Source organism: Prionailurus viverrinus, chromosome D3 (assembly GCF_022837055.1).
Source record: "Prionailurus viverrinus isolate Anna chromosome D3, UM_Priviv_1.0, whole genome shotgun sequence".
Classification (NCBI taxonomy): domain Eukaryota; kingdom Metazoa; phylum Chordata; class Mammalia; order Carnivora; family Felidae; genus Prionailurus; species Prionailurus viverrinus.
The window spans coordinates 27,987,491-27,999,590 of NC_062572.1; the positions used below are offsets into that span (position 1 = coordinate 27,987,491).

At 51.4% G+C, this 12,100-nt stretch overlaps 1 protein-coding gene across 5 annotated transcripts in view; it reads right to left on the minus strand.

Annotated features, from left to right (window-relative positions):
* Positions 1–12,100, minus strand: part of KIAA1671 (KIAA1671 ortholog) — a 203,372-nt gene that overhangs the window by 95,407 nt on the left and 95,865 nt on the right. The gene's annotated exons all lie outside the window — the stretch shown is intronic.

Genomic DNA, 12,100 nt, shown 5'->3' on the forward strand with positions numbered 1-12,100 from the left:
CGTGGTGTCTGGCTGCTATGGACTGAACTGTGTTTTCCCCAAATTTGAATGCGGAAGCCCTGGTCCTGGGACCTCAGAATGTGACTGTATTTGGACACAGGGCCTTTCGAGAGGTGATTAGGTTAAAATGAAGCCCTCAGGGTGGGCCCTAATCCCATCTGACTGGTGTCCCCATAGGAAGAGGACATATGGATACACACAGGCGCCAGAGTGCATGAGCAGAGAGGCAAGGCCATGTGAGGACACAGCGAGAAGGTAGCCGTCGGCAAGCCAAGAAGAAAGGCCTCGGGAGAAACCAAACCTACCAGAACCTTGATCTTGGACTCCTAACCTCCAGAACCGTGAAAAAATGAATTTCTGTCGTGTAGGCCACTTGGGCTACGGTAATTTAATCTGGCCGTCCTGGCGAAGACATACCCTGGCCCCAGAAGAGAAGGTAAAAAACACCTCCTATTACCGTGTTATTGCATTTACATCGTGACTATAAAATGATATTATGTTAACCAGATGAACGTGCTTACATTCTATGAGTGCACGGCTAATACAAAATATTAATATAACATTAAACAGAATAGATCTACAAACATTTTCCCTTCCCTACCTCAGGATTTCTCCATAAAAAATAAAGAGAGGTTTCCTTAAAAAGAAAGCAAGGGGGTTTCTCAAATGAATAATTGGGACCAAATTTCTTGACAACCTTCTCACGCATACCATCACTTCCCCTTTGAGGAAATACTGATATTATGTCCTTTAGGCTCCAAATAAAGATACCCTCTCATCTCCCACCTCTTCCAGAACCGCCAGGCCTTTGCACCAGCTGGTCCTGCCACCAGAATGTCCATTCCCCGCTGGTCCTGCTCAGGCTTTAAGACCCAGCTCAGGGCCCAGCCCTGAGCAGGCGCTCAGTACACGTGCACAGCAAGCCGACCCTGAGACAAGCCAGTGAGTGCCTTTCAAAGACGAGTCGCTGGGCCCAGAGTGGGACCAGACCCCAGTATCCTGGCTCCCAGGCTGCCTCCCACGTATCCGTTCTGCCTCAAACATGGAAACCCTATATTTGTTCAGTTTGCAAGTCCCAAATCCAAGTCCCTTTTCAGCTCTGGAAAAGTCCTTTGCCCACCAGTGACAAAAGTGGGCAGCAGGACAGGCACTGACCCGCAATGAGTTGTTTACTCGTCCATTACTGATGGCCTGAAGCCAGATTTACCACCAAAACACACAAACAAACAAAAAAGGTACAGCTTCTCTCCAGGGACCAGCATCCTAGGATTCAGCAAAATGTACCCACCCCACCCCCCTCCATCTTTACATCCTACACTATACCCCTTCTCGATATTGGGCTGAAAGGACCAGGGCCCAGGGGCTGGCCCGGCTTATCCCACCAAGACTGATCCGAGTGGCCTGACTCCTCCTTCCTGGGCACCAGAACTCAGGCTGCGGGAGACCTCGGGGTGCAAAGAGGGACCATGGGTTCCAGGTGAAAAAGCCCTGCCCCAGAAACCAGGTTCTGATGCCTTCTCTCCATGTGACCTTGGACAAGTCAGGTTTCCCTCAACGACCCAATCCGCAACATGGGGATAATTCAAGCACCTGCCTCTCTGGAGAGGGTTACACACACTCAGGTATGTGGCTGCTTTAAGGAAAGAGCCTAAATGTCCATAACTGACGAACGGATTTATATATACAATGGAATACTACTTGGCAATGAGAAAGAATGAAATCTGGCCATTTGTAGCAACGTGGATGGAACTGGAGGGTATTATGCTAAGTGAAATAAGTCAGGCAGAGAAAGACAGATACCATATGTTTTCACTCACATGCGGATCCTGAGAAACTTAACAGAAGACCAGCGGGGAGGGGCAGGGGGAAAAGAAAAGTTACAGAGAGGGAAGAAGGCAAACCATAAGAGACTCTTTTTTTTTTTTTTAAATTTTTTTTTTTCAACGTTTATTTATTTTTGGGACAGAGAGAGACAGAGCATGAGCAGGGGAGGGGCAGAGAGAGAGGGAGACACAGAATCGGAAACAGGCTCCAGGCTCTGAGCCATCAGCCCAGAGCCCGACGCGGGGCTCGAACTCACGGACCGCGAGATCGTGACCTGGCTGAAGTCGGACGCTTAACCGACTGCGCCACCCAGGCGCCCCAAGAGACTCTTAAATACTGGGAACAAACTGAGGGTTGATGGGGGGCTGGGGGAGAGGGGAAAGTGGGTGATGGGCAGGGAGGAGGGCACCTGTTGGGATGAGCACTGGGTGTGGTATGGAAACCAATTTGACAATAAATTATATTAAAAAAAGAAAAAAGAAAACCATGATTACTAACAAAAAAGTAAAATAAAATAAAACAAAACAAAACAAAAACAAAACAAAACAAAATAAAATAAAGAAGATAAAATAAAATAAAGTAAAATAAAATAAAATTAAAATTAAAAGTCCACCTCAGAGCTAGGTGATTTGTTAGAACAGGAGCGCCCTCTAGCGTCTCAACCTGGAAATCATTCTGCCAGTCAGACAGCCAGTTAGCATCCTATGTACTACGTGGTTCATAGAATATTCGCCGGAAGGAATGTTTCCATCTATACAGTGCCTACTACCGCGTGCCAGGTGCTCTCCCTGCTGGTCTCTGCAATGAGATGCTTACATAATCCCCATTGAGAAAGGGGGATTTCTCATCCCCAGAGAGAAAACTGGGGCTCAGAGACATGAAGCCCCTCACTCAAGGTCACACAGCAGGGAAGGCTGGATTTAAACTCAGGCCTGTCTGACCCCAAAGCTCCATTCTTTTTTTTTTTTTTAACGTTTATTTATTTTTGAGACAGAGAGAGACAGAGCATGAGCAGGGGAGGGGCAGAGAGAGAGGGAGACACAGAATCTGAAACAGGCTCCAGGCTCTGAGCTGTCAGCACAGAGCCCGACGCGGGGCTTGAACTCACAGACCGCGAGATCATGACCTGAGCCGAAGTCGGACGCCCAACCGACTGAGCCACCCAGGCGCCCCGCAAAGCTCCATTCTTTACTAGACTCATAGAATTGGGAGACTGTGCACAGTAAAAAACAAAACCAAAACAAAACAAAACAAAAAAACCTTAAGGAGAACCCAGTCCAATACTTCATTATACCAATAGAGAAACTGAGGCCCAGAGAGGGCAAGCAATTGCCTTGGGGTCACACAGCAATCACGCTTGGGACTCCTGGCTCCCAGAAGTGTTTTGCCCACAGGCCCACCCCTCCAGAGCTTCTACCCTGCATTTATCATTCCTTTTGGCCGTCACAGAATTGGCACGTCCCTTCCAAATGCTTGAAGCCCTGGAATGTCTGAAACTCAGCAACGGTTCCTTTGGGATGGCAAGGGCTGCCAGCCTGCAAGCCCTCCATTCGAGAGCAGGGTTCATCTCATCCGGTCAGCACGAAACTCCCAAAGGCATGGGAGTGTGGCTGAGGCCCACCGAGGACCCGGGAGGGGCCCGACGAGCCGGGGGAGCCACGCACATCACAAGGTTCTCTTTTCCTTTTATGTTGAGGATCCTGCAGACTAACAGGGGGGATGGGATGGTGGTCCTGCCAGGAGGGGCCCTAACAGGGAAGAGTCGGGAACTGTCACCATGATGGATGTGCCCGGTGGATTCTTGTGAACCCTACAATGGGAGTTAGCAGGGCCTCCTTGTGTCTAAAGGCTCTGAGGGCCTCCTAGTGGGGGCTCAGAAATGCCAGGAATTATCTAAGGGGCCAAAAAAATCTCACCACATGGACTTGGTATTTTGACCCTCCCGGGAGGCCCTTTAACATTCCCATTCAGGGGCGTCTGGGTGGCTCAGTTAAGCACCTGACTCTTGATTTCAGCTCAGATCATGATCTCATGGATCTTTGAGTTCAAGGCCCGAATCAGGCTCCACGCTGACAGCACAGAACCTGCTTGGGATTCTCTCTCTCCCTCTCTCTCTGACCCTCCTCTGCTCTCACTCTCTCAAGATAAATGCATACACTTTAAACAAATAAAAGTTCCCACCCGAGCATCTCAACGACCGTTAGACATGGGCAGGGCAGAAGTTACCATTCCTGTTGTACAGACGGGGAAAACGAGGCCGGGGAGAGGATGGGGAACACGTGACAACACGGGGTGTCTGACAGACATTCTTTCCACCCCCCAAGTCCAAAGCCGAGCCCTGATCTGCCTCAGTTGCAAACACACCCACCTACAGTTTTCCTGAAGAAAGTCAATGGCACCTCTACCCTTCCAACGGCCAGGCCCCAAACCCTCAGGGTCTTCAGGACTCTTCTCCTTCCCTCCCACCCCACATCCAATCCACCAGCAAATCCTGTCGCTCAACTTTCAAAACAGATCCGGAACCCGCCCCCTTCTCCCCACCTCCTCCGCTGCCCCTGGTCTGAGCCACCACCGCCTCCCCCCTGGACACCTGCGGGGGTCCCTCACTGCGCTTCCTTGTCCTGCCTTGGTCCCGCTTCAGTCTGCTCCGTGTGTGGCAACCGGGGGGCTCCATTCAAAACCACGTCAGATTGTGTCACTCGAGGTGTCACCCCTCCATGGCTCCGTCACCCTCACAGCATAAGGCAAAGTCCTTCACGTGACCTCCACGACCTTGCTGTCAACTCTGCTCCCCTCACTCACTCTTCGGCAGCCACCCTGGCCTCCTTCCAGATTCACGAAAGCACCTGTGCACACTCGGACCACAGGACCTTGGCGCTGGCTGCTGCCTCTTCCCCCAAGCTTCCCTGGCCTATTCCCTCCCCTCTTCCAAAGTCTCTGTCCAATTGTCACCTTCTTAGGTAGGCCCCCCGGTCCCACCCATCCAAGTCCTCCTGAGCCTTCTTACTTGCTTACTTCCTTCTTTCCGCAGCACACTCCACCCCCTGACACATTATACATGCTCTTATGTATCATGCCCATTGTTCACTGCCTGAACCCACTGGAATGTTAATCCCTGAGACAGGGATCTTTGACCACATTGTTCACTGATGTATCCCAAGCCCTTCGCTCAGGGCCTGGCACATGTGTTTACCTGAACCGAACTGAGGGCTCATTAGGTGTCTGTGCTGACATCAGTCATCAGCACTTATTCAAGACCTACTACGGGCCAGCTTTGTTTGCATTACTTCACTGAGTCCTCAGGACGACCCCCCACCCCCCAGGAGATGCTGTCATTATCCCCACTCTACGGATGGCAAAGCTGACTTTCTGCGAGGTGAAGGGGTTTGCTCAAAGCCCCACACTCCACTAGGAAGCGGCTCCATGGGGGCTGGAAGCCGGGAGAGCCTGGCTCCAAGACCCCGTTCTCAGCTCTGCAACTTGGCTTCCCAATCACGGCTTGAGTTGGATGCAAACCTCTCGTGACGCAAGGCGTCCCGTGGCCCAAACCCCAGGCCCAAGCCAAACAGCACAAAAATAGCCAGTTCTTCTATTCTGGCCACAAACACTGCGAAGACAAACCAGGCCTCAGCACACACGGAGGGCGCCAAGATCTGAGACGCAGGAGCTGGTCATGAAAATAACAACAGTAGCAGCGGCGACCGTTGACGGGCTTGTGCTGGGCGCCGGGCACCACATCGGAGCTCACGGGCAGCTCGTCCCCGCGACACTTGTGACACACTGGGCCGGTCGTGTGGTCCATCAGCCCTCATCCAGTGCCCAACCAGTAGGTGCCAGACACGGTGCCAGCGGCTGGGGACTCAACAGTGAGCAGGACAGGCCAAGGGAAGCCGTGTGCAGTGACCAAGCACATCGGCTTTGACGTCACGCTTCCCGAGTTCAAAGCCCGGCCCCGCCCTTACGGGCCTTTTAATATCGGGTGGGTACTCAACCTCTTGGAATTTCTGTTTTCTCAAATGTGAAACGGCGACAATACCGACCTCGTGGGGTTGTTATAAGGATTCTCATGATGCCGCCCGTGGGTGGTGGGCCTGGGGGAAAACACGGTTCGTGCGTGCCCTTATCTCCTGGACGTGGTGACAAGCTGAGCGAGGGATGTAGCTCAGCAAACAAGCAGCAAGGAAGCCCAAGGGAAAGAACAGCCAATTTAACCACACTTAGACATTTGGACATTTTCCCAATTAAAAAAAAAAAAAATCCAGTCATGGAGTCAAGCGAGGGGAGATGAATCTTACCAACCACAAGGGGAAACAAAGTGGTTTCCCTCTCTCATTCCACAGAGACCGAGCCACTGAACCACCGACCCCGGAAGGGGCAGGGGAGGGACCCACAACCAACAGCACAGGGGACCGTCCTCGATCTTGGACTCCATGTCACGTGGCAGCTTCCAGGAGAAGCTGCCGGAAGTGCCATTCTGATAAGCCCCTTAGCTGTGGGTGACACAGACTAGAGGAAGGTGGCCAGCCACGAGGCAGCCTCCAGGCTCTCTGAGCCTGGGAAAGTCTGTGTGTGTTGGGGGGTGGGGGGTGCAGGGCGTCTCTGCCATTATAGCAGAGCCATCCCCATCCCCCCAAAAAAGAACATCTCGAAACAGAGCACCCATTCTGAGTCCAGCCCTGCGCCAAGAATACTAATGCCCTTATCACAGTGAATCCTCAGTGGAGCCTGGCTAGGTGGGGCCGACGACTTCCACTTACAGATAGGGAAACTGAGGCCTGGAGCAGTAATGGGACTTGCTTTTTGGTGAAGTCGGGATTCTGAGCCAGGGCTCGCTCTCTCTCTCTCTCTCTCTCTCTCTCTCTCTCCAGACCTGCTTGGCCCAGTGCAACACCCTTCTATCATCTTCCACCTTGCAAAGCTTGCTGTGAATAAAAACCGGTAGGCTGGCAAGCTGCCTCAATCCCATGGGCCTCAGTTTCCCCACCAGAGAAACCAGAATAACAGGCTCAGTGAAGTAAAGTGACACACTGGAGTCCTAAGCTCAGATCTGGGCTCTGACAACTCCCAGCTGGGGAACCTTAGATGAGCTGCTTAACCTCTCTGGGCCCGTTTCCCTAAATGCAAAACAAAGGCGATCATGAAATCTACCCATGGGGTTCTGGTGAGGATAGGATGAGACATCCACGAAAGGCACTAAGCCAGGATGTTGTAAATGGTCAGCAGGAATGGTGCTGGCCGTTATTAATTATTATTATTAATTATTACTACCATCAATGCTACTACTGTTGCAATTGACAACCTCGAGCCACACCAGCTTGATGTCAGTGCCCCAAAAAGGCCACCAGCCTTGGGACTGTCTGGCTAAGCTATCCCGGCAACAAAGGAGATTAAGTAACTCAAAACAGCCATGGCGGCTCAGTCATCAGCTACAGTTACTAATGATTTGAAACAGAAACAGTTTCCCTCCCCCGCGTCCCAGCTGACGCTGGGCTGGTGACAGGGCAGGATGGTGGCGGCCGGCGGTTTCTCCCCCCGCCCCCAGAAAGACCTGTAGCTATGTGATGGACCCGAGCCACCAACAGGAAGCCACTGACATCCCATCAACAAATGACAAGTTTGCAGAAACCTGCTGCAGCGGACGCCTGGCCCCTAAGAAGCTGACTTTCGAAATAACCTGAAAGGTAAATACACATTTAAGGCTGGAGGGCGCTGGGGATGAGCACCGGGTGACGTGTGGAGGTGCTGAATCACTACATTGTGCACCTGAAGCGAATATCACACTGTATGTTAACCGACTGGAATTTAAATAAAAACTTAAAAAAATATATTGAAGGCTGAGAACAACCATCACTAAGTTGTACGTATAATGAAAGCCCCAGGAAGATGGCAAATGGCCAAGGCTGGTGACACGTGCGAATTCTAAGCAGCCATCAAACAGCACGTTTACAGAGTGTTTTTCAGCGGTGTGGGCAAACGTTCTCGTTATCAGTGGACACACACAACGATGTGGATATCTAAGCACTCATTCGCCCAGCCTGCAGTCAGCGGGCCCCTGTTATGGGTGAAACTCACAGGCAAAATACAAGGTGGGATCCAGGCTTGGGTCCTGGAACAGAAAAAAGATGTTGGTGGAAAATCGGGTGAAACCTGAATCAGGCACGTTTCTCTCAGCCTCGGGGTTAATGGACGTCTCAGGCCAGATCACTCTCTGTGGGGGGAGCTTGGGGGGGTGTCAGCATCCCTGGCCTGTATCCACCAGATGCCAGTACCAACCCTCTTCCCTCAGTTGTGACAGTCAAAGGAGGTCATCAGCTATTGCCAAGTGTCCCCTGAAGGTCAAAACTGCCCCCGGATGGGAACCGGTGGAGTAAAATTGATCATTTAGTTAATAGTACTGAACCAATCGCTTCTTTTGGGTAAATGTATGGTGGTTATGGCAAGACACGAACATGGGGGGAGATGGGGGGAAGGGTTCAGGAACTCCCCTACTATGTGTGCGACATTTCTATAAATCTAAAAGTATTCTAAAATTAAAAAGTAACTTTAAAACACCAGGGTCGGGGTGCCTGGGTGGCTCAGTCGGTTGGGCGGCCGACTTCGGCTCAGGTCATGATCTCACGGTCCGTGAGTTCGAGCCCCACGTCGGGCTCTGTACTGACAGCTCAGAGCCTGCAGCCTGTTTCAGATTCTGTGTCTCCCTCTCTCTCTGACCCTCCTCCGTTCATGCTCTCTCTCTGTCTCAAAAATAAATAAACGTTAAAAAAATAAAATAAAATAAAAAAATAAAATAAAATAAAATAAAATAAAATAAAACACCAGGGTCATGGGACAATGAATGGGCAGAGGGAAGGTGGATTCGCCTCTATGGCGGGGATGGGGAGAGGCACCCTCTCCCACCCCCCCACCGCCCAGGGACACGTGCCATAGTCAGCGGCCAGCTGGTCACTCTCAATCTGATGGAAGGTTCCTGGGAGAGAGGAAGAGCTCGCATCTGCTGAGCAGCGACTTCTAGACCTTCAAGCTAAGAGGGTTCCCAGGGATGGTCCCAACAAGCAAATGAGGAAGGTGACGTGTCCCCACTTCGCAGATGAGGAAGCTGAGGTCCAGTGAGGTCAACTGGCCTGCCCGACACCAGGCGGCTCTGACACGATCCAGATCCGAAGCCTGAGGGGTTTCCACGTCCCCCAGCTTTCTCAGAAGCTCAACAAGCAAGGGTTTCCAGCTTCGCGTTCCAGACACAGGGCTAATCCTGTTATCCATGCGCCAGGCTGTCTTTGGTGGGGCGGAGGGAGGGAGACGTGGGTGAACCGCAAAGCCAGCAGTGAGGACACACGGCGCCTCAATGCTCCAGGACCTGGTCACCCACAGGAGGCAGTGAAGACCGGATCTCTGGGATTCACGCCTGGCAAGACCCTCTAAACCACCTCGTTATGGTTCCGATGGGGAGACTGAGGCCCAGAGAACCAGACTTGCCCCAGGCCACACCGGGAGTTGGGGGCCAAGCCAGGGAAGGAGCCGTGTCTCTGTCCACCTGTCCCCCACAGCTGCCCTTGCGAGGCTGACAGCGTCCTCCTCCTCGACATCCCCCGCACCTCCCACCGGCCAGGCTGAGTTTGTGCTGGTTTCTGGGACCAGTCTCGAGCATGCCTTTCAATCACCCGCCCCAGCCCTTCGCACATGCTGTTCCTTCTCCCTGGCGCACCCTTCCCCCTGCCCTACCCTAGCATCCACCCGCCAGCTCCTACATATTCTTTAGTGTTCAGCTTCCCCGGGAGACTCTCCTGGACCCCCCGACCCCCGACGAGACCGTGTCCCCCACAGCTCTGTGAACCACCCCATCCTAACACACGTGTGCTGTCTGTCCCAATTCCTTGTGCAGGGCCTGTGACCCCACAAGGTTCAGGGGCCCTGTCTATGCTGTTCACCTGCATTCCGAGGATCTGATCCTATAGCTCCAAACCGCAGTCGGCGTGTGTTAAGTGAACGTATGCTGAGGTGCCCAGAGTCCACACAGAGCACCAGGCTTGTATCTATCAGCTCTGCGTTTCTGATTCTGACACCAATTCCAACACGTATTTTTTTTTTTTTCCAACACCACCAAGCAATTCTCTGACACCAGCTGGGTGTCCTACCATTTCAACTCAGTTCTGACACTATCCACCTGGAGACAGCATCAGATCCCACGGGTTGGGTTAAGGGCTCGGTCCTGCACGATGGCCTCCCACCCCACTTCAGACGCCAATCACAAGTCCCGGTTCGGTTGTCACCCGGGCTTCTGACAGACCGGCTGTGGACCCGGGGTTCCCATGACCTCCTCCTTGCGTCCAATTGATTTGCAAGAGTGACTCACAGATCTCAGGGAAACATTTTACTTACGAGATCACCAGCTTATTATAAAAGGATGGAACCGGAGAGCAGCCAGATGGGAGAGGTGCACACGGCAGGGTCTGGGGAAAGTGTGCGATGCTCCGGTGTTCTCTGAGCTAGCCTATACACCTGTCTACAAATCTCCACGTGCCCACCAACCCAGAAGCACCCCCTGTCCTTTTAGGTTTTATATGGAGACTTCATTACATAGGCATGGCTGATTAAATCTGTGGCCGCTGGGGATTATTGTGACCCCCAGCCCCTCTCCCCTCCCTGGAGGTCAGGTGTGGGACTGAGATTTCTAACTTTCTAATCCCATAGTTGGTTCCCCTGGCAACCAGTCCCCATCCCTAGGTGGGGTCCAAAAGTCACATCATTAACATAATCTCAGGACACCTTTATTGCTCCCTTATCACTTAGGAAATTCCAGGGTTTTAGGAACTCTGCCAGAAACAGGAAGGAAGGCCAAATACGTATTTCTTACTTAAATCACAGTATCATAGGGGCGCCTGGGTGGCTCAGTCGGTTGAGCATCCGACTTTGGCTCAGGTCATGATCTTGGGGTTTGTGGGTTCGAGCCCCACATTGGGCTCTGCGCTGACAGCTCAGAGCCTGGAGCCTGCTTCGGATTCTGTGCCTCCCTCTCTCTCTGCCCCTCCCCTGCTCTCTCTCGCTGTCTCTCTCAAAAATTTAAAAAAAAAATTTTTTTTCTGAAAAAAAAAAAAAAATCACAATATCACAGCCTCCCTAACAGCAAGCCCAGAGCCTGACACACACTTGGGCACATCAAGGTCATTGGGTCACTGTGGACGACAGATTTCAAAAATACACAGGACTATGGGTGACTTATTTTCTTCCTTCATTTATGTCCTTTAGGATTTTTCAAAAGTTTTCTACCACCTCCATATATTATTTTTATAATTAAAAAGACAAAAATAAATCAATAAATACTGCCTTACATTTAAAATATGACAATATTCAGGGGCACCTGGGTGGCTCAGTCGGTTAAGCATCCGACTTCAGCTCAGGTCACAAGTTCGAGCCCCACGTCAGGCTCTGTGCTGACAGCTCAGAGCCTGGAGCCTATTTCGGATTCTGTGTGTGTGTGTGTGTGTGTGTGTGTGTGTCTCTCTCTGTCCCTCCTCTGCTCCTGCTCTGTCTCTCTGTCTGTCAAAAAAACATAAACATTAAAAAATATGACAATATTCAAACATCAGTGATCAAAGGATACGGACCAGGAGGGTCTCCTGTTTTTCATCTGCTCCAGGAGCCTGAGGAGGAATACAGACGCTGGGGGAGAGACGGGTGAAGAACAATGTTTCCTAAAGTTGTATTTTTAGGAGCTCCGGAAAATTCCCTGGGTGAGAAGGCATCTGAAGTATTTGCAAACATTCAGCAGGGGGAAAAATAATATTTCCCAAGTCTTTCCCTCCTGGGCGTTTTCAACCTGGTGGCAAGCATTCTGGAAAACTCCAAGACCCACTCATGACAATTCCCTGCTAAGCCCCTCTGTTCACAGAGCCCTGGTGAATGTCACACAACCCGCCATCGCCTACCACCCACCCCTTAGTTGCACAGATGAGGAAACAGAGGCCCAGAGAGGGAAGCAACGTTCCTGGGCACACACAGCCCGGTCAGTTTCAGCGTCAGAAGATCCGAAAAAGCACTTGGTACCTCACAAAGCACTTCCGCGGGGTTCCCCGACTTTGGTATTTCACCAGAAAAAAAAGTTGTGGGTTTTTTTCTTCCCCCTTTGTTATACAGAGGAGAGAACGCAATGAAAGGATTCTAACTTTTTACCCTTGCTTACAAAGTTCCTTGAAAGGAGACCGAAATCTGTTCTTTTCATCATAAAAGACAGGATGTTTTCACCCACAAAGGCAAAAGGGATATAATTTCAGAATAAAGA